General features: G+C 43.0%; 1 protein-coding gene across 1 annotated transcript in view; it reads right to left on the bottom strand.

Annotated features, from left to right (window-relative positions):
• MGAM (maltase-glucoamylase) overlaps positions 1-25,588 on the bottom strand; it is a 110,257-nt gene that overhangs the window by 30,803 nt on the left and 53,866 nt on the right. The gene's annotated exons all lie outside the window — the stretch shown is intronic.

Raw genomic sequence — 25,588 nt, 5'->3', positions numbered from 1 at the left:
ATCATCTTTTCACATACCAGTTAGCCACCTGTATGTCTTCCTTGGAAAAACATCTATTCAGGTCCTTCACTCAGTTTTTAATTGAGTCATTTGATCTTTTGAAGTTGCATGAGTTCCACATTTTTTATATTAATCTCTTCTGAGATATATGGTTTGCAAAGATTTTTATCCATTCTGTAGTTTGCCTTTTCACATTGTTGATTGTTTCTTTTGCTGTGCAGGAGGCTTTTATTTGATGTAGTCATGCTTGTTGCCTTTTTGGCATTTTGCCTTTGCTTTTGGTGTCATATCCAAAAAGTCACCGCCAAGACTATGTCGAGGAGGTTTTTTGCTATGTTTTCTTCTAGGAGCTTTACAATTTCAGCCCTTACATTTAAGTTTTTAATTTCTTTCCTCACAGTAGCCAAGATAAGAAAACAACTCAAGTGTCTATCGGTGGATGAATAGATAAACACATTCTGGGATGTATATACACTAGAATATTTTTCAGACATAAAAAGTAGAACATTCTGCCATTTGCAAAAGCATGAATGACTCCGGAGGACATTATACGAAGTGAAATAAGCCAGAGACAGAAAGTCAAATACTGCATGGTCTCACTTATACGTGGAATCTAAAAAAGTCCATCTCTTAGAAGCAGAGCCTACAACAGTTGTTCTTAGAGCCTGCAGCCATGGAAAATGGGGAGATGATGGTCAAGGGTACAAACATTCAGTTAGTAGATGAGTAAGTTCTGGGGATCCAGTCTGCAGCATTGGTGGTGATGGATGTGTTCATTACAATAGCTGTGGTAATCACTATACTATGCCTACGTATATTAAATCCTCACATTGTCCACCTTAACTATATTCAATCTTTATTTGCCAACTAAATATTTTACAACTAAATAAATAAATAAATTTTAATCTACATGTTGGATTAGATGGACAAGCATCTCCAAGGCCAAGCCATTGTTTTTCCTTCTCTTTCCTACTGGAACATTGCAAAGATTCCCTTCCAAGTGCTTCCAAGGAATATGCTTCAAGGGAATCTATTTCCTAAACTTGAAGCACAAGAATTGTTAGTATATGGGAGCCACCAATAGGCTAAAATGCATGGCTAGATGAGTACACACTGGAACAGTATATTCTCACTACCTCACTGGCAGGGGCATGATTTTTATATCGCCAACATTTGCTCATAAGAATTTTGGGAGGAAGATATTAACATTGAATTAGGGAACAGTCTTGAAACTTTTTCATCTAAGCACCCACTGACAATAAAATGAGAGCCTATTATAGATATCACTGGCTAATGGGAGAATTATTTGAGGTACAAATGTACTCTCTGTTCATCTGCAGTTCATCTACCACTATCCCTGAATGGTGCGACCAGAAACAAAATACTTCAGTGACTTGCTGCTGTGCAGCTCAATGACCAGCAGGAGGGAAGGACCATAAGTCACAGGTGCGGGTTTGGAAACAGCAACATGATCATAACAGCGCTCACCCTTCGTTTGCCCATCATCCCAGAAAAGTTCTCCTTTTGCTTCTTTGTTCTCATCTAGGGCAATGATAAGACCAAGAGGGTTCTTTCGACTGTGGGGAACAAGAATCAAGAGACAAAGACAGGAGTCAGAGAATTTTCTTAACTGAGCTGAAAATATTTCCATCAAATTTCATACTGGAAAAGACACTAGCAGCAGATGGTTCTGTTTCTTGAGGCACAAACACAAAATCGACAGACACATTTTTCTGTAATATCAACAGTGTCAGAGGAGACGGCCACAGCCCAAACATTAGCAATAACATCTATGTTGGAGGCAAGAATTTAAGCACCAGAGTCTCTTCAATAGCTCAAAATAAAGCTGCTTCTGCAACTACTATTTGGAATACAGACTATGAGAAGAGAAAGAAATCTTAGGCAATAACTCATTCAGTCAGATCACTTTAGCAATGATGCCCTCAGGAGAAGTGTCCAGTGCTGTGAGGAAGATACAGTTTCACCTGCCTAAGGACCATTTATACTCAGAAAGCAATAACATAGAATAAGGTCCATCTATTCAATGGTAATGTATTGATTATTTATTATTAGTTTGTTTTGAAAGAAAAACAAATCATTCTAATGATCTACTTTAGAATTTAGAATAGGAAACACAACACATTACTCAAAGACATGGTAGAGTAGATGGACAGAGAGGAAGAAGAGGAGAGTGAGTAATTTTTATTTGGAATCTCTCCTCACTCTGTCACTATCTAGGCAACCTCTCAGTTTCCTGCTCTTCCTGTTCCTCCTCTATCTGTCACTGGACTCACATTCTCCATTGCATTCTTTCACAGTTCAGCCTTTCACAATGCAAGAAAGTTAGTCTCCATTATCAACAAAATCATCTGCTGTCATTAAATATTCATGTATTGAGTAGCAGTCATTTCTAGGAAGTCAACGAGATACAAAAGTTAATAAGTCACAACTCCTGACATGAATGACCTTAAATGTTATAGGAAAAATTGGCACATTCACTAAACAATGAAGGCAGACAGTGAAAGCAACACAAAAGTTAAGATACTCTAGGAGTCCAGAACCACAGTTCCAGAAATATGGTGGACTGGATATTCTTCTGGAGACTTACCCAGTAAAATATTCCCTGATCCTAGATAAATTACAACACAAATTCCTGTCAAAATGTTGTTGAATTTGCAAGAAAGTAAGGAATATATTCAAGAGACCAAAACAGTAACACGATAACAAAACACTGAGCTAAAACTAAAGAGTGCTTGGTAAGCAAAACCTAGAATCTCCGTGCGGCAAATTTCCATAGCAAGGTTCAAATTGGGCTAGTAAGCCTAGTAATCCAAGGTAGAGAATGTGAACCACTGATTCCCACATGAAGCCGGGATCCTTGAAGGAAGCTAACGTAATGCCAGTTGGAAGCAATTCTTGGCTTGCAAACAGAGGAGAAGGCAAATCATCTCTGGAGGAATGACACCCACATTTAGATGGTTAAGATTATCACAGTATGAAACAAAAAATCAGCAGGCATACAAGGTAATAAGTCAACATAAAGGAAAGTCAGCAAAAAAGAACTAACAATAGATTTAGATTGCCTTAAACACTTCATATAATACAATTTTCCGGCACAGAGTATACAACTACTATTGAAATGCTAACACTATTAAAGAAGAAAGACAAAATCATCTAAGGAGCAAAATATATATATATATGTTACAAATGACCAGAAACCTGGAAGTGGCAGTGCTTTCTCTGTGAAAGATTAGGGAAAGATTTCTTGCTGCTAAAATGTAAAGTTTCATTTGGGTCACTAAGAATACACCAGGCAAAGATGTTGGAAAGGATAAATTCAAAAGCCCAAATGCAGCAAAATGCACAGCTATGATTGGGAAATAGCCAGTTTTTTGGCATATCTGGTCTGTATGTACGTGAAGGTGTGGCAGGAGATAAGAACTATTAAGGTAACCTGGAACCAGGTTGTGATTGGTTTTGAATACCTTATTAATGAAAGACTTTGGACTTCAAGTCTGGGAGCCACCAGTTGAGATTTTCATTTTGGAAAAATCAATTTGGTATCAGTGTACAGAACAGCTTGAAGGTGAACAGTTAGAAAAAGACAGCCAACTGGTATTGGATTTAGGAATATTTTCCATTAGTATCATAAAAAAGTCTACAATTTGAAAAATTAAAGCAGTAAGAGAGGTTCAAAAGGAAAGACAGGTTTCTGGCTTCCAAAGAACTCCTAGTCTATTAAAGACAAGTAGGCTAATACTTTTAAAGCCATGAAGGTATAAATGTGCATCTCTTTAGTACAGATGGAATCTATAATTTTGGAATCAATTACATATAAAGGAAAATTCAGTGACATAGAGTTTTGAGGTTTGCAGGAGGTAATTTTTGAATCAAATTTTGAATCACAAGAAAGAAATCTCTTAGCAGGAGAAAAGAAAGAGGAAGTTGAGATTCTAGGAGGGTGGCGAGTGGATCCCAACTCTCTAGAAATGAGAACAAGTGAGTCAAGAGTAAAGAAACACGGATGGACACTGAGGCCACGGAAGATAGAGGCATCAACTGACCTGGTTTGCCCACAATTGAGAAGCATCCCAAGAGGGGAGACTTCTGGTACTAAAATTGTAACAGTCTTTGCAAACCAAGGAGGCTGACCACCTGGCTGTTAGCATGTTTTGAAAAGAAATTCAACGGGTTTAAGGAAGGACATGAATTACAGTCTTCCAAAATCCACTGGATACGGTTCTAAAACAACAGCTTCTGAAAAGCTGTTGTGAACTGTGGTTGCCATTTTGACTTCCATCTCAGATGTGAGATTAAAAAATGACATTCTTAGACCTATCATCTCACTCCCTTAGACTTCAATGAGTTGTTAATAATTAGTCAAAGAGTATAGAGTCTGAAAAGGATTAACATACAAACAAGCAAACAAAGAAAAAACAAGTATTTAGTAAAACTGCATGTGGGCTTGAGCGTGATGCTTACGTTTTGGTGGACTTCATTACACATTGTTGAGCTAACTGACATGTAAAGGAAAATATGAGTCCTGTCATTCACCTTAAGTGTGTGTTCACTGCAGGCTCTTGCCAGGGCAAGATGTAGCCCCCACGGATATGAAGATTAATGTAGTCAAGAGGGGCTGGCAAGGTCTTCCATTCTCCTCTTGCATCAATATCCACACCCTGTGGGCAGAAGAAGGTAAGAGATGACGAAGGAGAGGACAGGTCCCTCCCTGAACGATGCGTCCTGCCAGACATCTTATCCTCCCCTCTGAACTTATGCCTGCTCATCGCTGTTCACAGCATACCTCCTATTACCTATTTATTCTGCATTCACCCAGTGCTGCATGAAATCTGACAAGGCTGCTATCATATCTTGTTAGGGTCTCTTGCCTTTGTTTCCACTGTACAAACTACATCTGCCTGATGTGTGCCAGGAAGAGGTGCCACTCCCTCACCTGAATCAAAAACCTAACCTAAGGGACCATCCTTCCATCCTACATGTTCTCAACTAGACCGGGGCTTTTCAAACTCAGCGCGATTGAGATTTGGGGCCATACAATTCTCTGGTGATGGGGCTATCCTGTGCCTTTAGAAATTTACCACAATCCTCAGTTGTCAGCAGCATCGCCTCCTCACCCACACCCTGTTGTGCCAACAAAAAATATCTCCAGGCATTGCCAAATGTCCCCTGGTTGGCAAAATCCTCTCATTTCAAAGCTGCTACTTTACAGGTAAGAAGTAGTTATTGTTGACAACAAGCAAACAAAAATGCGTGGCTGTGTTCCAATAAAACATTATTTGCAAATCAGCTAACTACCAGATTTGACTGTGGGCCATAGTTTGCCAGCCTGTGCTCTAGAACGAGTAATAGGTACTCAAACTTGGGAAGATTAATCAAGGTGACACTTCTTCATTAATCCTAACTATCAGTTTCATCTTCATTTAAATTAAACATGAAAAATTTCATTTCTTTTTTTTTTTTTTTCCCGAGACAAAGTCGAGTTCCATCACCCACACTGGGCAGTGGCACAATCTCAGCTCACTGCAACCTTTGCCTCCCAGGTTCAAACGATTGTCCTGTTTCAGCCTCCCAAGTAGCTGGGACTACAGATGCATGCCACCACACCCAGCTAATTTTTTGTATTTTTCGTAGAGACGGGCTTTCACCATGTTAGCTAGGATGGTCTCAATCTCCTGATCTTGCGATCTGCCCACTTCGGCCTCCCAAAGTGCTGCAATTACAGGTGTGAACCACTGCACCTGACCTAATTTTATCTATTTCTAAACAGCTTGTTCCATGATTTCTTTTGTCTTTCCCTCTTCAATCAAACATATCTTCTGTAAGTGAATGGGAGACTGAACATACACACTCAGGACAAAGGCCAGTCTCACTTAAAGAAAGCTGGCCACCTTTTCCTAGGGAAGACCTGGCTGGGAAGCACACAGCAGAGCCTTAACATGTGACCACCCTAAGGGCAGATCGAGACTAGGAGCAGGAAGGGGAGCCTGGGGCACTGGCGAGTACTTGGGCTCCAACGGACTGAGAAGAGAAGGAACAAAATTGCACATCCTTCTTCAGTTTTCACCTAATCTCACTGCAATCCCCTTGGATGAAAGGGGCCAGCACATGCTCTGCTCCTTGTTTCCCTGCTTGTACCCCTTTGCTGTATTGCCAGCCCTCAACTATGTTCTCCTCAGAAAATCAGAAGTAGAGGCCTGGTTAGAAACAAAGGAAATATCTCCTTGGATTCTTCCCCAAGAATCAGGATCTGACTTGTCAGGTTCCCAGCAAGAGACCACCACCGCAGAGCTGCCCTGGAAGACCCTGGCTTCTCAACTGAGTCTTTGGGAATCATACTAGCCATGAAAATATGCAGCAAGGAGTTCTTCATTACTTCCTCATTTCTAAATGTACTTGCGCTGCTTAGACTCACAAGGGTTGGGTCCCACACCTCTGTGTGTGTTTCGCACATTGCCTAATCACTTGTGTGCCTTAGGGAATTATGTGCATCGCCCTTCTTTAAGCGTCTCTGCTATGGAAGGAGATATTTAATAAAAAGAGACAAAACGGCCTCTATGCTTACAAACTTGGCCGGGCGCGGTGGCTCAAGCCTGTAATCCCAGCACTTTGGGAGGCCGAGACAGGCGGATCACGAGGTCAGGAGATCGAGACCATCCTGGCTAATACGGTGAAACCCCGTCTCTACTAAAGAATACAAAAAACTAGCCGGGCGACGAGGCGGGCGCCTGTAGTCCCAGCTACTTGGGAGGCGGAGGCAGGAGAATGGCGTAAACCTGGGAGGCGGAGCTTGCAGTGAGCTGAGATCCGGCCACCGCACTCCAGCCTGGGCGACAGAGCCAGACTCCGTCTCAAAAAAAAAAAAAAAAAAAAAAAACAAACTTACAGGAGGCAAAGATATCAACATTAAAAACAAAAACTACAGTTGGCAACACAGTCTCAAATGTTGGCTAGCATCTGCCTTAATACAACATGGTAAATAGCAGTGATATAAGGAAATATTAAAAACTAACACAAAGAGAACACCCACAAAAAACCAGACCCTAAGTGAGATGCTTTATGTGTTATTTCACAACAGATCTCTGAGGGAAGTGGTCTTCCCCACTTGGAGGTGAGAAAACTGAGATTAGAAGGGTTAAAGTGGCTTCTCTAAGACCACACAGCAGGTGGGTTACAGATCCAGCATTTGACCTAAGGTCCATCAGATCTAAAGCCTTTGGACTCTACCATATTCCCACGTTGTATAAACATTCAGAAAAACTTACCGTGTAGTAATCGTACCAGCGGGCTCTAGGGAAATATGCAGTGACATTTCTGGCATTCTAAAATGAAACACAAACAAGGTGAGGCAGTGGGCACAACTTTCCAGGACAGAGAAATCAAACTGCTTAGGAAAGAGGTGAAATAATTGTGATGACTTTGGATCCATCTGCCTCATGTCTCAAGAGGTTAGCAATTGGAGCAACTTTCTTCCCGTTTTCTTTTTTAAACGGGAGCTTTGTCTACCCAAAACAAGTGGCTTTCATAAAGCACTTTGGTATCCAGGACTTCAGGAAAAAATAAATCACTGTTTGCTTATAGACATAGACTTACCCCATTTACTCATAAGAGACAAACAACTGAGGTTGTGTTTGGCAGAAGAAAATTTTGTGGGTACGGTAAGATTTTGGGGCCGGGTGCGGTGGCTCACACATGTAATCCCAGCACTTTGGGAGGCTGAGGGGGGCAGATCATGAGGTCAGGATATCGAGACCTTCCTGGCTAACAGTGTGAAATACCTTCTCTATTAAAAATAAAAATAAAAATAAATTAGCCTGGCATGGTGGCACGTGCCTGTAGTCCCAGCTACTCGAGAGGCTGAGGCAAGAGAATCACTAGAACCCGGGGGGCGGAGGTTGCAGTGAGCCAAATCACATTACTACAGTACCCCCTGGACAACAGATAGAGACTCTGTCTCAAAAAAAAAAGAAAAAAACCCCTGGGGGTAGGTTCAATTAACTGGTATTTTAATCAGAAGCCTAATCAACAACAGAAGTAAAGAAATGGCTTTTACTGCTGGGAGGTAATCCTGCAGAGGAAGGGAGGGGGTAGACAACAGCAATACAAGTACACACATTGCCAAGTAATCCTTCTGAAGAGTTGTAATAGCGCTAGAGGACTGTTGCAAATTCTTTACAATACTGCCCCCATCTGACCTTCTATTCCTCATTTTAGTTAATGAAGAAACGATTGTATCATTGAATATACCATGAGGTGTTTTCTTCTTGATCATCCTATGAACCAGAATTTTAAGGCTCATTTTAAAGATTAAGGAGCTGAGACCCAGAACACCTAAGTGATGGACTTCAGCTCAGAAGGAGAGGAAGAGACACAGGGAGAATAAGAAACTATGTCTTAGGATCCCCATCAGCTCAGGTCTCTTCTTCTCATCCTTTTCTCCAAGCCTCACAGCTGGGATCCTCCCCACATCGGAGGCCTCCATACTCACGCGCTCCAGGACAGGGCTGACCAGGAAGGCTGGGCCCAGCAGGAACTGACTGTCTACGTCCCACGTCACCTGGTCTGACACAAACCTGGAAAGGGAAATGAAGGTGCCCAACAGAGCCCAACAGAGCCCCAGCCTGAGACTCTGAAGAAGCTCCTCAAGTTCAGATCCAGTCGGAAATCCAGCTGCCCCTGAGCCATCCTTGCCTTAGCCTAGGCCTGGCTCCATCAGGAGCACCCAGCCTCTGCTCTCCCCACGGGATGTGCTTCAAACTTCAGAAATGCTGGGATGTAGACGTGTTCTCTCCTGTAAACTATTACCGCTTTACTTAACCATTTCACATTTTAAACGTAAGGATGACACTCCTCCCTCAAATCTCTTGCTGAAAGCCTTCTTTTGTGACCTGGGTCCATATAACCAAACTGACAAAAGATAGATAGGTCTTTGCACAGCCAAATGGGAATGAAACTATTCTATGCTGTATGGCATCACTTCAGTTTTGTTCATTCAACAAAAAGCCTTTTCTCATGACCTATGGTACGTACAACACTGTGCTGAAGACAGTAACAGCGTATGCTTTGCGCCTGAGGAGCTCACGTCAAAGGCAATCATGTCTTCAATTTGGAAGAACTGTGTATAGCGACTGCCACCACATAGAATGCAGTAAGTCATCCATTAGTCATCGGGATCCCTGCTGGACACTCACTCATGAAGCAGAGGCCGCACAACAGTGACGCCCTCCGTGTGGGCCTTATGCATCAAGGTATACAGATAGGGCAACAGGGTGTATCTGGTCTGCAGGACATTTCTGGAAATATTCACAAAAGCAGCATCCCAGGACACAGGGTCTTGTCTCTAAAGGAGAAAGAGAACAGTGTTGGGAGCTCGCCCTGGAAGTTCCAGGGGATTTAAGAAGGTCACTGAAAGCTTATTCCAACTGAAGATCGCTCACAGCTAAACAAAAGAAAACTATACATGAGGCCCAGGGAATACTCTCAATAGACTGAAAAGAGTCACTGAAGCTCTCCTAGGACAGCTGATGAAATTTCACTGTAAGACATCCTTTTTGGTACATTTGGTACAATTCTGCCTAAAACACAGGAAAAAATAATAATCTGAAGAACGCTGAGGGATATGGTTCAGTGAGACACCAGGGCTTAACAATTTGTAAGGGTGCAGTGGCTCATGCCTGTAATCCCAGCACTTTTGGAGGCTGAGTCGAGTGGATCACTTGAGCCCAGGAGTTCGAGACCAGCCTGGGAAATATGGCAAGATCCCACCTCTACAAAAAATGCAAACATTAGGTGGGCACATTGGTATGTGTCAACAGTCCCAGCTATTCAGATGGCCGAGGTGAGACAATCGCTTTAGCCCCAAAGGTCGAGGCTGCAATCAGTCATGATTGCGACACGGCACGATCCAGTCTGGACAACAGAGTAAGTCCCTGTCTCAGAAAATAAATAAATAAATAAATAACGTTTTAAAAAGATATCCCAGGAAATACAGACTGCGTTAATTTTAGCTCGGAAATGGAGATTGTATTTCTAGTGACATAGAACACTGGAGGTAGGAGCCACTGTCCTACCCTGGTCCCAATGGTGTTGTGGTTTCTTGAGAAGGGGTAAAAGGCCCCCAGCTGCATCCAGCGAACACACATCTCATATTCAGCATCTTGAAAGAACCCACAGATATCTGCTCCTGTCTGAAACAAGAGGAAATAAAATAAGCCTACTGATGATTTCTGAAAGATGTCCCCATCTTCTTGGTGCTTAGGAGGATCCCAAGGACACTCACATAGGATATGCCGAAGAGGCTGAACTCCATCATGCCTGCAATGGGAAGCACAGCAGTGTCACACCAGGCTCTCACCACCCGCCTCCTCACCTCTTCCCCAAGGATCCCAACTCCCTGCCCTACTGGCACAGGCCCTGGGAAGGAGCCACGCACCAATGATAGATTTCTTCAGCTGATCCCATGCGGCCGTGTTGTCTCCCAGCCAATGTCCTGCCCAGCGGCCAGAAGACGGAAATGTGGAGCGGCTGATGACGACCCCTCGCTGTCCCGTCACCTCCTGCATGGCTCTGGTTGGAGGGCAACAGGAGGTGAACTGAGGGCACGGCCAGGGAGCAAAGGCCAGAGAGCTTCTGCTCCCAGAGCCCTTGAGCATAGTCAATGTTTGCTGCGTGATTGGAGGGAACATGGGAGCCTGAGCTGTAATGGGGACTCCCCTGATCCCAGATGATGGAGATAATCAGTCGTGTGTTCTCACAGTGCTTTACAAAGAACTTCACTGTAGCCAACTCACTGGAGTGGCCAAAAATAGTAAGAAATTACTAAATCTTGCTATTGGTTTCCTCAATACGTAGTTTTCTATATTTGAGGAGGAACACAGTGAAGATCAAAAGACTGTCCTTAGAAGATTTCATATCATTCATTGAGCCTGCAAAGCGGGACTGTGCCAATTCGGTAGAATACCAGTTACCCTCCACCAAGAATGGCCAAAAAAAAAAAAAAAACTCAAAATTCAAAATATTATTTACTTTTGAAATAAAGGGGAGAGATGCCCAGTCCTCTGTGTTCCCTTCACCTCCTGTAACTACAGCTATTGCACCGCCAGCTGCCCTGTGTGACCATTATGGTGTCTCCATGTGTGTCGTTCCCACCACGATCATAAAGTTTTTCACTGGTGGGACCATGTCTTATTTAACTCTGTCCTCCTCCTTTTAATCAGAGGGCCTGGTCCATGTCAATGAGCATTTGGTTAATAAGAATCATTACACGGTTGTCATGAGAATCTCCTTAACCCTTAGAATGGGGAATGAAAGGAAAACTACAGTGGCTATGTCAGTCCCTGGCAATCCCTCAGGTTGTGACAGCTGGAGAAGGCAGAGACTCACTCGTATGTGGGTCTGGTCTGGGACCACCCGTACAGGTTGTGCACGTTGTAGTGCTGCACCGGGGAGCCGTCTGGGAGGATCTGCTGACTCTCCATGCACAGGGTCTTGCTGCTCAGGCCCCAGTCCCTGGACTCCAAATCTGACGAGGAAGAACGGGTGAGGTGAAATCCAACCCCGAATCTGTTTATCCCTGACCTCTCCTCAAGGGATTGGACACTGGATCTTAAGACAAACTTGAGTCCTGCCTGTGTCACTCTCCATCTTCCCAGAGACACGAGCACAGAGCCCCCAGCTCTGAGCTGCAATGGCATCTGCAGTGTTTCCAACACCAAGTTCACTGAAGAAAGTGGGGGTGTAAGGAAGAAGGTACAGCTGTCGAATACTACATGACAGGCACTGATTATGTCCACAATTCTATGAAGAAGATATCATAATCTGTCTTTTACAGTTTAGCAAACTGAGATTTGGAAATATTGCAAAATCTGTGAAAAGTCACAAAACTCCTAGAGAGAACAATTTCTGGAGCCAGGATATGAACCCAAGTATAACTCCAAAGTCCATCAGCTCCATCTGAAGGGGAAGCCAGTAATTCCCACCCACTGATGACACAAGAAATTCCTGTGATGGAATTCACACAAGCCAAAAAACGAAGAAACCTAGCTGTGAGAATCCTTTGTGGCATGAGCACTGCTAAGTGTTTTCTGGACAAATTTCAGGAAATTTGTTCAATGAGTCTAGACACTTGCACGTGCCCATCTGGGTAAAGCAAGTACAGCGTTTTTGTCTCTGGTCCCCAGTAAACCACAGCAGCCATGAGGATGTGCCCTGAGCTGTGCAGGCACAACCCTGGCCTCTGGGCTCCTCCAGGGGCCATCTTTCCAGTCCTAGCTCTGCCAGTCAAGGAGACCAAGGGTTCTTACGTGGCATGTAGGGAGGGTGGTTCAGAGAGGCGTCCCTGCAGCCTGGAGAAACTGCCCCATTCACGAAGCTTGCTGGTTCATTCATATCCTAGAAATGCCAAACACAGACATACCTCACTTTTTAAGATAATTATGTCCGGCCAATTCTGAGCCAAGGAAGCAGTGAATACATTGTTCAGCATCCAGTAATCCCTGTAGATGTCAGCCCTGGGAACTTCATCAAATCCTGGTGAGAACTGGCTGGAAAGACTGATTCACTCCTACAGAATGACTGGCTAGAGGTTTCAAGAAATAAATCTCTTCCCAGGTGGCTGTGAGGCAATCAAATTTCCAAGAAATTCCTAGTAAATTGCTTCCCAGGATTTTTTTTTTTTTTTCCATTTTTTGAGACAGAGTTTCACTTGTTTCCCAGGTTGGAGTGCACCTGTACGATTTTGACTCACCACAACCTCTATGTTCAAGCAATTCTCCTGCCTCAGCTTCCCAAGTAGCTGGGATTATAGGCATACCCCACCACACCCGACTAAGTTTGTATTTTTAGGAGAGACGGGGTTTCTCCTTGTTGGTCAGGCTGGTCTCAAACTCCCAACCTCAGGTGATCTGCCCACCTCAGCCTCCCAAAGTACTGGGATTACAGGCGTGAGCCACCACACCTGGTCTGGTCTGACAGGTTTTACAGTAGGAGCATTAGGTCCAGTACACGGTCTATCAGGGCTGTTCCCCTCCTGAGAGAAGGAAGTGTCTGACATATCCAAAGTGTTCCTTGGACAATGACTATCCTCTTGACTGAAGGTCAGTGGTACCTATACTCAGGCACACAAAGATAGACAAGTGCCACAGGGACACAGACACACACACACACACTTACAATCCACAGGCCATCAAACTTCAGGCTCCTCTCCGGATTCTGTGGATTGTTGTACATTTCTTCTATTTCCCTCTTCCACCACTTGGCAGTTGAATTACGGAAAAAGTCTGGGAAGGCCACATAAGCTCGATATAGCTGTAAAAAATAAATATAATTTGTATGTCCCACACAAACATATAAGATAGCAAACAGACACTTACTGAGAATGCAACTCACACAGATACCTGAACTGCATGGTGACAGACGGCCTGATCAGGGCCTAAATTATGTTATTAACTAATTAGAGAAATGTAGAATGAGAAGAGAAATTAGTGCAATTTGCACACCTTCCCAGCATTTGGAAAACATCCAAAAACTGTTCTCTTCATATACACATGGTTGACGACAATCAATGCCCTGAACTAGTGACCTCATGCATTCGACGCCCAACCCTCAACAGCAGTCCTGCCATTTCCTAAGCACTCCTCAAAGACAAAGCCAGGGAGAGACCGCAGACATGAGATGCATGGTAACAGGTTAGGAAGAAACACCCAGGGAGTCCCTCCTATGTCATTCCCACTGAGAGAGGGGAGGAAGGAGTAAGATTACATTTCAGGATATTCGACCAGTATGCCTCAGTGTTTTCTACAATTTCAGAATCACGTGACAACTACAGCTGTCGGAACATAAATTGAGAGGATTCAAAGAGGATGCATCAACTTCCCCTTATTTTCCTCTTCCCTCAAATAATAAAAGCAGTGTCTTTACTTATCTGAAAGACAGATTCAAGATACAACTTTTTATCTACATTGTAGATTTGTGAGAGTAAGAAGTTTGCTTTATATTCTTCTGAGTGATATTTATATTGCCCACAATGTTCAGCTTAGAACCTGGCATAAAATACTCAGTGTTTAGTAGTGGGTTCACACCACTTAGAAGCAGCAAATAAATAGCCATACATTTTAATATACTCATGTTGTTTGTTATGGAACATTATGGTCCTTTGTATGTCTCAGTAAATAGCCTCCTTTATGATAATCACACCACTGTAAGAGTTAAAGAGCTAAAGAATGCTGGTGAGAAGGGTGGGGGAGGCAACAGAAAGAAGACTTGGTCTAGGGGAGCTCCAGTTCTTACACACCACAGATAAAAGGCAGGTAGGAACCCAGATGTCTAGATAAAGGGCAAAAGAAGGAACACAAGAAAACAGAAACAGATCAGCCTGCATGGGTCTGGCTGTCAAGGATGTGAGAAGACAGCAGCTCACATCACGCAGAATCTTGAGAGAAGTGGGCTTGCCAGGGATGCCTTTTGTGAGGAAATGGAGGTAGAAACCAGGAAACCTGACAAAGAGAACCTTTCACCAGAAACTGAGAGCTCCAGATCAGGCAGGGTTAGAATCAATGGGATGGGTGGGGGATGGAGAATTAGAATAAAGACAGTATCAGCCACATCTGAGTCAGAATTGTATCCCATACGGGGTACACATGGGGAAATTGTCCAGCCATGACGTATGAACTTCCCAAAGTACTGCTCCGATGACCCCTACCAACTTCATAAAAATGTTCTGCCGTTCTCCAAGGTGCTGGCTTTGCCTGCCCATATTCAAGTCTTGCCTTGTGGCTTCTGCCTTCGCTTTCTCCAGTCTTCAAACAGTGATGTACCCACCCACACACTGGGCCTCAGGTTCACCTAGCAGTCTTTTTGTAGCGCATCACATGCTACAAAATGCAATTCATAGATCCCATCACAGACTTATTGAATTAAATCGCTGGAGCTTTGGACTCAGAAATCTGCTTTTCATAGGCTTCTTGGCTGTTGTATGCTCAGCGAAGCCAGGCCTGGACATCAGTGGCTTCATCCTCACCAGGCTCGTCAAGTGGGTCTCACTATTAATAATATAAATATTAGATTGGTGCAAAGGTAATTGCAGTTTTGGAATTAAAAGTAATGGCAAATATTACCCGTGCACCAAACTAACAATTACAATTATTCTATCTACCAATAATCTCTTATGAGCTACCTAAAAGATTATGTGAATCCCCTAATGAGCATTTCTTATCAGAAACCTAACTGGCATTTGAGGCATAAGATTTTTGTGTGGAGAATTCCCTGCAATCAGAGCTATCGGCATCCCTGCCTACTGCCCATTAAATGCCACCTGGTGTCCCTGTGATAACCAACACTGCCCTCAGATTTCCAAATGGCCTCAAGGTGGCAGTGTTGCCCCTACTGCTGCTGAACTGTGGGGCTCATAATGTAGTACCTGACCACTTGATAAAAGTCAGGAAGCCAATGACCCAGAACTTCTCTGGCTGGGCAGGTTCCTGTGTCCATGTGGGCTGCTTGGACCCCTAAGCTTCAAGTTATTCACTGTGAGGAGTGACGAGAGGACAGGAAGCTAGGTCTTCTCCTTTGAATACTTATCTGATAGATGATAGATAGATAGACAGATATAGAGGGGATACAGTAGGTAAATGGATAGATACGATAGATAGATACACAGATACATAGATATAGATAGATAGATAGATAGACAGATATACATAGACAGATACTTGTTCAGTACTAGATAAAAGGAAAACAGCCTTGAACTGAGTCTGACTCATTCTTGGCAATCTTCAAAACCTGCCCCAGCTTCTGTTTCGTTTGTATTGTTTTACTGAATTTACCAACAGAAAATAAAGACATGGAGTCCGATAGCCAAGCAACCTGGTCCCAAGTGTGTCTCATTTTAAACTGAAAAGAGCAACTGCTACCAACTGGCTCTGGGATCCAGAAAGTCAGAGACTGACAACAGAGAAGTAGGCATCACAGGCTTGCAGTACCTTCTGCTCTCACGACCCTGTTGGAGCTGTCCGAGGTCCCAGCCTCACGCTCCAGATTTTGGGGTTGTATCTAATATATGTCTTTCTCTCTAGGACTCACCACTTGCCCTGAAAATCAGCTTATCTGGATAAGGCATGAATTTTTGGCCTAACTCTTGCCAGTCACGTTCCTGGTGATGAGTGTTTCTCCTGCACCTCTCTCCATGGGCTACAATCTTTCATTATGTAGAAAGAACCCCCAAAACAGGTCTTCGCCCCTGGGCTTCTGAGTGGCTGCTAACTGAATTTACAACTGCTGCGATTTGTTCCCAAAACATGGATATTTCTTTGATTAATATTTGATCCTGAGAGAGTATTCTAGACTCTACAACATATACCACATTGCTGACGGCACAGGACAGCTTCTTTGTCCCTTCAATTCCTGGCAGGTGTCCTAGAAAAGAGGCCTTTTCCTTGTCTCCTCAGCGCTCCTGTGGGGGTCACAGAGGCTACACGTGCCCTGCCACAATTCCTACCCAGAAAGAATAACCATTATTGAAGAACAGCTCAAGAGGTAGGGCAAGGTACTTGCTCTCCAGGAAGTCCTCGGCCCCACCCCGACAATCCTGCCTGTGGGAACTGTCACAAAAATTGATAGTAAAGCTCAAAGGCTGCCTCAGTTCAGGAGACACACATCTTGGCCAGAGGATGGGGCTGTAGGCTTCCTAGACCTGTAAGGAGCCATCTATTCATTCAAGCAAGAAATGCTTAGTGAATCTGGAAAAAAATTCAGGTCCAGAAGCATGGGCTGCCTGGATCCATTACAAGCAAAAAACCGTCCCCAGGAGAGAGGAAGGTTTTACAATAAGGCTGGAAATTGAGAGGTAAAAGCAAAGTTGAGAAACTCAAGGAAGGATTGAGCTCAGAGGAGGACTTATAAGTGTGGAAATGGAGAAACGTGTTCATGGGGAAAAAAACAAAAATATATACAAAGAAAATGACCTAGTCAGTCTTCAAGGGTTGAAGACTGTTTAAAGGGATAATCAAGGCAACAACAGTAAGTATATTAGTTCAGAGAAAAGATAGCACTTTTCAGAGGAAAAGTGGAAATTTCTTGGGCCTTTGTAATCTGACAGCCTCGAAATTGAAATCAACACTCTGTCACCTAAAACTGTGCACAAGTCACCTAAAACCTTGGACAAGTAATTTGAGCTCTCTGGTCTTAAATCCCAAAGATAATAACACATATCTACATCCCAGTGGACAGTAAAGTATTACTCCATATAAGGTGACGGGCACAGACTGACACCCAAGACACATGACCTAAGTGTTTGTCCCCTGTCATGCCCATGTCCATGGTACAGGCATGTCGAGAATCCCAGGAACGGCTGCCCCTGCCTAGAAACACTGACTCCACCCACATTTACAAAGACCCTTTTACCTCCACTTGACTGTCCCAGTCTAGAGATTCATTCACAACAACACCAGGAAAATCGGGCCAGACCTATGGAGAGAAACACGCTCAGTAGCGATGCATGAGGCAGTTTCCCTTACATAGGATTTCCGAAGAAATTGTTGTATAAACCATGTCTTAGGAGCAATGATACCTTGACTATCATGTAGGATTGACATAAAAGAAAAGGGAATTCCATAACATGTTACATTACTTTAAAAGTCATTAATTGTATCAACAAATATTGTTTGAGAAAAGGAGAGCCTCAGACCCTGGGCCAAAATAGAAAATGCCAAAAATAACATACACAGGTCTGTGACCCACTAACCCTGACCCACCCTCAGGCTAGGGACTAGTGGATCATCCCTTAGGATTATACCTTTCCCCAGACAATGTCTCCATCATTTGGGTATTTGATGAAGATGTCATCCTCCAAGCCCCGAGTGAAGGCAGGATAGGGCTGTGTCTCATTGCCAGAAATGGCTGGATCCTGAAATCAAAGCATAAGTCAGTTGGGAAAACCAAAGCCAGAGAATGAAGAGAAACAGAATAAAGGAGAACTCCTCCAGGGTGAACTCGCTGGCTTCTTCCTGAACTGTAGAGTTTCTGTGAGTCCTGGGAAATACAGAATTCTTACTGCACTTCTATTTATCTATTTGAAACATGGAAATAAAGTATAACTCTTTCTCCACCAAAGCCCATACCTGCTCCCAAACAGACCACACACATTCACATCAGGACTAACCAGAATGAGGATGACCCGCATCCCATCAGCCTTCATGCGATTGATCAGAGCTGGAAACCCAGCAAACTTGGGGCTGAGGGTGAAGTCCAGCTGCCGCTCCATGTAGTCGATGTCTGAGTACTGTACGTCCTGCAGGAGAACACGGGGAGCTGAGTGGCTGCTGCTGTACATGCCCAAGCTTTACAGGAGAACAACCCTCCACTACACATGGTGGAATTCCAGACAGCTTCTCGTTGATGCTTTCAAATCCCAGCTCTGCTATTTCTTAGGTACAGGTGCTGGGAAATTCACTTAATTTTTTAAATGTTCAGTGATAAGATAGAAAAAAACTGAAGTCAGCATAAAATAGGATGAGAATGTGTCTCTAGTATGGCTATTCTGAAGATAAGAAAAAATACTGTTTTGAAAGTGCTTTGTAAATTGCCCATATCAGGTGTGATTGTGATGACCTCCTACAAGAGACTGCCCCTGGTATAAGTGGTTCACGTTTAGGAAAAATACGGTTAATTATCCAGGGCCATGACTGAGAACATACATAAGGGATCTGCGCGGCCACCATCTCATCATACAAGCTGGCGATCTCAGAGTCATTCTGGTATCCATAGCGACACAGATGGAAACCCAAAGACCAGTAAGGTACCATCACAGGCCGGCCAATCAACTAGAAAATAGACAGAAAATATTAGTCCTCAAAACAGAGGCACCAGATTGAAGTTGTGCATCAAGTAATAAGAATATTTTTCCATGCCCCAAGCTAGACAACTAACTAATTAAAATCCACATCAAAACCGACAGGATATAGAGCCACTGGGATACGTGGAGAAAGCTTTCTGCTAGGCTTGACCTCCTTCTTAAAAATTATGGAAAAACTGATTTTACTCTATTCCCAGAGACTCTGTAGGTAACTCATTAAGAAGTCCAGAATCAGCGACAAATGCCTGGCTTAGCATACAGGCTCCAATCCTGCTACCTGTGTGAACTTCAGCAAAAATTAAGTAATCTCTTAGTGCTTCAGCTTCTTTATCTGTAAATAAGCGATAATAATAGCATCTGCCTCATCGCGTTCCTGTGAGGCATGAATGAGTTAATATGGGTGAAGTGCTCTAACATGCAGCAAGTGATAAATCAGTGATGTGCACTTGGTAGTATATAAGTGTCTGCTGTTGCTGCCACAACCACCATGGTCATGGTCACCATCATCATTATCAGCACCACCATCATCACTATTTTCACGATCACCAACAGCACCATGATCATGCCCCCACCGCCATCATTACTATTATTATTACCCTTCACTACCATCACCACCACCCCACTACCACCCCCACCACCATCCCCAACATTACCACTATCATCACAACCACTATCACCAACATCACACTCCTCACATTACCCCACTGTCACCACCACCACCATAACCACCATCATCATCATCATCACTACCACAAATACCATCATCACCTGCACCCTTGCCACCATCACCACCACTATCATTATCACCAATACACCCATCACCACCACCACCACCACTATCATTATCACCAATACACCCATCACCACCACCACCACTATCATTATCACCATTACACCCATCACCACCACTACCACCACTATCATCACCATCACCAACACTACCACTACTACCACCAATATTATCACCATTCCCACATCACTATCCCCACCGTCAGCCCCTACTGCCATCATCACCATCACCAACACCATAACCACAAACACCACCACCACCACACTATCACTACCATCACCACCACTAGTACCACCACAACATCTGCTCTTCTGCAATGCTTACAGAGGCTATACATTTAATGATAATCTGAATGTATTTATTTTTTCTTATTCTATAATCTCTCTCCAAGAAAGACCAATATTTCCAGTTATCATCTAAGAGTTATACTAATGGATGCGGGCTCTGGCACCCAGAATGTGCTGTATAAGTGCTTGATAAACTGCTGGATTTCATCCTACCTCAGTGTACTGCTGGGTGACAAGCTCTGGAGTTGGCCCCAAGAACACATAAAAGTCCAGAACTCCCCCTGTGGTACGGTATGTCAAGGCAGGCAGGGGCTGGAACGTCACGTCTGAGAATGAAGAAAAATGCCAAGCCAGATGGAAACCTTCCACATCACGAGGGAAACCTTCCACATCACGAATCACCCCTGAAATCCACACATTCTCCATCTTCCTGCTCCCTCCCTATCATAGAGTGGTAAGAACAGGCATTTTCTATCATACTCACACAGAACTGAAGATCAGTGGAAGTCTACAGGTCCTATTCCTGAGTTCGATTCTCTTTGGGGTACTTTACTATATTTTGTCATTCTTCTCATATAGAATTTATTTTTTACACTTCAAATTTTATTTTGGATAAAGAGGTACACGTTCACATTTGCTACATGGGAATATTGCACGATGCTGAGGTTTGGGGTGTGAATCCTGTTACCCAGATAGCAAACATAGTACCTGGTAGGTAATTTTTCAATGTACCGTACACCCTCATACCCCTAGACTAACTTCTCTGACCCATAGTTTTACCTTAATTCAAATTATATAACTGGCTTCCACGAGCTGGCCTCCAGGATATTTGGGACCCATGTGGTATTACTATCGTTTCTTATGTGATTTTTACCAAAATAAGAGTTGGGTTAAATCCTCTTATCACATGATCCTATACTGAAATAAACAGAAAGGCTAAACACAAAGAAAAAATAAACAACAATGCCCGTAAAATGAAAATTTTGACTTCAAGGAAGAATTAGGCTAAACACATTCTAAACTGACTCAAGCATGATTGGTAGCCCCCAAAATAAGGAAGGCACTGGATGGCCTTACCCATGGCATTGCTGTTCAGCAGGAACACCCCGTGGGCACTGCCGTCCTCCTCCAGCCCCATGTAGTAGGGGTGGACACCATAGGAATTCTTCTTGTACTGGAGATTCATGGGGAGAAGCAGTAGGAGTTTAAAAGACATTATGCCTGAGAAAGAAACTCAACATAAAAGTGTTTGCTAAGATGGGTCTAGTTTTCTCCATGAAGTCAATTAAACACATGAAACAAAGGAGCCTGAGAATTGGCCCACTCCTCTAAAACCAGAATGAGACGACCAAGTGGAGTTTGGGAAGATGAAGACAGAAGCCTGAGTAGTGTGGGTGGAGAGAAGCAGAGACACAGATCCCAAATGCTCTGTCCTTACCCCTGGGGGCTGGTCTCGGGAGAACATCCCCCAAGTGTGCCACTCCAAGTCTCTCCTATAGGATGTGTGCTCAGTTTCCCCAAAGCCATAGAGGTACTTGGAGGGAAGACGGGTGGAGATGCGGATAAACATGTCATTGAAGGTGAAACCAAGGAGCTGAGAGTCCCAACTGAAACACAAAAAGGCAGATTTGAAACAGAAAATGGGTTTTCTCTCTGCTTCCAGCAGCTGACTTTTCAAGGACAACAGAATGCTTGATTTTTATCCAGAACCTGTTCATCTCCAAAACAAAACAGGAACTCAACTTGATTAAAATATCATAGAAATCCTCGCTAAAAGCCCAGGAGTTATTCTTCATTCATCTGTTTCCCACTGTCACTGCCTCCTTTCAGTGGTCCTCCACAATACAAACCCAAGCACTCCTCACCATCACAGCTGGGTACACTCCACACCAGCTCCGCCTTCCACCCTTGCACCCCTCAGCGCATTTTCTACATAGCTCTCAAAGTGATGTTTACTTATTATTGGTTGTCATGAGAAGAGAACCTTTAGCTGTCTACAGGGAGCAGCACCTCCTCTAGACAAGGCACCCCATAAACATTTGTTGGATGAATCCTCAGGCATACTCAGCTGCCTCAGTCATTATTTCCAGAAGGCTAAAGATTTCCCATGAGAACAGGTCTGAAGGAAACAACTCATCCATGGATCTGGAAGTGGACAATGTGATGCTTGGAACCAGGATACATCCAAGGATGATGGACCTGGCCGCAAAGGCACAGGTAGACATCAACTCTGAGTCACACTAGAAGCCACTCACATTATAGTGCCTGTACTCTTGCGGCGAATTTCAATCCCAAATGGATTCTTCTTAATGAGGACATCATAGAGTTGACCCTCAGGGCTGCTGGATGGCACCCTGGGTACGTTCAGAGGAACCGGAACTTCATACCGATTGTTGTTGGGATCATAAATCTAGGCCAGAGGAAATCGATTTTAGGCAAGAATAGTGCTCTTGAAACCTATACCCTTAGCAGAACCTTTTTTATTTTTGGACAAAAAGTTTAGATGCTATGTGTCTGTCTTCTTTAGGTTTATGATATCTGAGATTGAATTAATATATCAAGTAACAATGTCAGATTAAATATTTTTTCTGTCATTTCTCCTTATTAAGGCCTCTATTACATTAATATACTCTATGGGACATTGGTGCTAACATGGAAAATTATTCGCAAATCAGTGTGGTATTTATGAATATGTTACTGGTTATTTTCTGGGGTATATGAGTAAATAAAAATACCTGAAATTTTTTCTGTATTGAAAAAAAACCTGTCTCCCCAAAATGAAATCTATTTGATTAAAATAATCAGAATGTCCTTGCTGAAGGTGGTATCTAAACCGACTCATGAGTACCTACTACATCACTGCCTGACACTGCACAAGACACTAGGGATGTAAGCTGAATAAGGAAGTGCTATGGTTTTACAAAATTCACAAGCAGATGAGAAGTAAAATAGAGCAGCTCACAACACCTGGGTGATGTGTGCTAAGGGAGAGCTATGTAGAAGTGCTGTGAGATTCTAGGGAAGAAAATGCCTAACATTGTTTCTGGGAGACAGAGATCGTGTCATGGGAGAAACACAAGATGAGTCTTAAAAGCTTGGTAGTCATTAACCAAACAAAGAAAGGAGATCAAGTCATACTGGTGAAGAATAACAACCACAGAGAAATGTGGGCCAGAAACAAGCAAATATTTTGGAAACAGCTACTCTGTGTTCAAGAGGTAAAGTAGGCAATGGTTAAGGCTAGAACTCCAAGGAAGTTCATTCATTTAAAACCCATTCGGTGCCTACAACATGCTAGCACTATGATGAGGATACAGGCATACAAGAGCATCTTCCCTGTATTAGAGGATGTACAAGAACTCAGAATTCGGGTTGATGACAGATTGTAAAGAATCTTTCAGGCAATGCAACAATGTCCTGAACACTTTCACTTACTATGTCAATAACATTACACCGCTAACTATCTGCCAGGCTCTGTATTCGACTTCAGAAGAACAAAGAAGAAAGGGCACATTCCTGTCCTTGAGAAGCTTAGTTTAATAGAGAAATAGACATAATAGCTAGCCCAATCCTAGTCCTTAAATGCAATTAAATCTTGGAAAGGAATGAAATTACTGCATATTGATGGCTATATACAGAAATCTCAAATTCAGTATCCCAAAATGAACATATCATCTGACATTGATCAAGCACAAACCTTTTCAGTATTCCTATTCCAGTTAATGTCAGCACCATCCATATTAAGATGCAAGATATCAACACGGTCATCATTCTTGATTTTCCCTCTCCATTGTCACCTGCTTGCAATCAACCACCAGATCCTGTAACCCAACTTTCTCAACCTCAGACAGGTTCCCTCTTCTCCACCTGCATTCCAATGTCTAGTCCAAACCTAATTCCTCAACCAACCTGCCTAACTAGTAGCCTCCTGACTTGCCTGTCTGCATACACTCTTGCTCTCCCAATCATTTTCCTAACAGCCACCACAGTAATCTTTTCCAAATGAAAATCAGGGCAGGTCTCATTGTTCCCTCAATGATTTCTCACTGCTCTCTGGATAATGATCTAGTCTATTGTAGCATGATTAACTTATTTTAGGGTTCTGTGACCTGGACCAACAAAAGATAATGGAACTGAAAAGGGTCTAATCACTACCTGATACATGTACTGTGTTTACCTTGAACTGCAGCATTTCATTCTTATGGTAAGTGACATCCAGGCGAAGGGGGTTCACGGGTGTGGAGGGGAAGGCACTGGCATAAACGGAAGACTTTAAGGAGATGTCAGCTGTGGCCCCATGTGAATTATATTGAACATTACTGACAGAGTATAGATCGTTGACAAAATAGCAAAAAGGGACTCCAGAAGAATTGGATGCCTGAAAAGTAAGGCCAAAGTCATAGATCAGCACAGCATGTGGTCTTAAAGTTCTCTAACCTAAACAGGGTTAATAAAGTCATTTTATATGACAATAAAACCAGCTTATCACTCATCACTTGGCAATAACATAACTTTAATTTCCTGGTCTCCAAGCAAAATATTCATTTTAAAAATTTTCACACACGTCCCCACCTACTCTTCATATCCAGAGCATGTCCCCTAAGAAGTCCTTTCTTTCTAAGGATTTTAAGTACTTATGTAAGTACCACTGCTATGCTTAAGAAACTATAGATTAGGTGTGGAGGATGTTCATGTACATGAACCCCAGCAGCATGGTTACCTCCCAGATACAGCCACGGGCAGCACAGTTTTCTGCAGAAGCATTCTCATCAGGGTAACAGTCTATTTTTTCATCATCCCTTATCTTTATATCCCACTCCACTGTGTACGCTTCTCCCAGGAGAAGATCGATATCTGTGATAATGGCAACCTGTAGGAATGCAGAAATCACAAGGAAATTCATCTTTAGGAGATAGGCCTTGCAAGATCTGAGGCTTTTGTTTTTCAAGAAAAAAAACCAGAAATTAGACCAGACATTCAACCATCCAAGCAACATATGACTTGAGCTCGTAAGAAGAGAACTGCACATTGGGGGAATCTAATTAGCAGCAACAGGGCAAATGTCTCCCCTCTAGCAGAATGTTGTCCATAGCATAATGAAAACAATTCGGTCAAATAAAACCCGTCATGATCACCCCTTATTCTCTTCTGCCCTGCCTCCTCTTAGCCCTCTGTGTCTTGTCACGCAGGCTCTCTTCTGCACTTCCTCTTTAGCATGACACATGGTGTCACCCAAAGTCAGCTGATCCCCTTGCTCTCCAGTCCCCAAACCAGTATCCCCCACTGGTGTAGAGTGGTAGAAAGAACACAGCAATAAGAATCATATGACCTAGTTATCAAACCCATATTTCTGTAGAATGTTGGACAAATGATTTCTTTTATTAATTTTTAATTTTAATGGGTATATAATAGGTATACATATTTATGGGTTATATGAAATATGTTGATTCAGGCATACAATGAATAATAATCACATCAGGGTAGGTCAGGCATTCTGTTTCATTTCTTTGGGTTTCAATTTTAGCAACAGCAAAATTGAAAAGTTGGAAAAAAATTATATTTCTTTCCATTTCTAACATCCCAGCCTCTTCATTTCTCTAAGCCTGAAGACTCCAATTTTGAAATCTTCCTTTAATACCATTAGTT

This window comes from Colobus angolensis, unplaced genomic scaffold (assembly GCF_000951035.1).
Source record: "Colobus angolensis palliatus isolate OR3802 unplaced genomic scaffold, Cang.pa_1.0 Scaffold2, whole genome shotgun sequence".
NCBI lineage: Eukaryota > Metazoa > Chordata > Mammalia > Primates > Cercopithecidae > Colobus > Colobus angolensis.
Note: the sequence above shows the minus strand (reverse complement) of the source record. Positions and strands in the feature narration are given on the sequence as shown.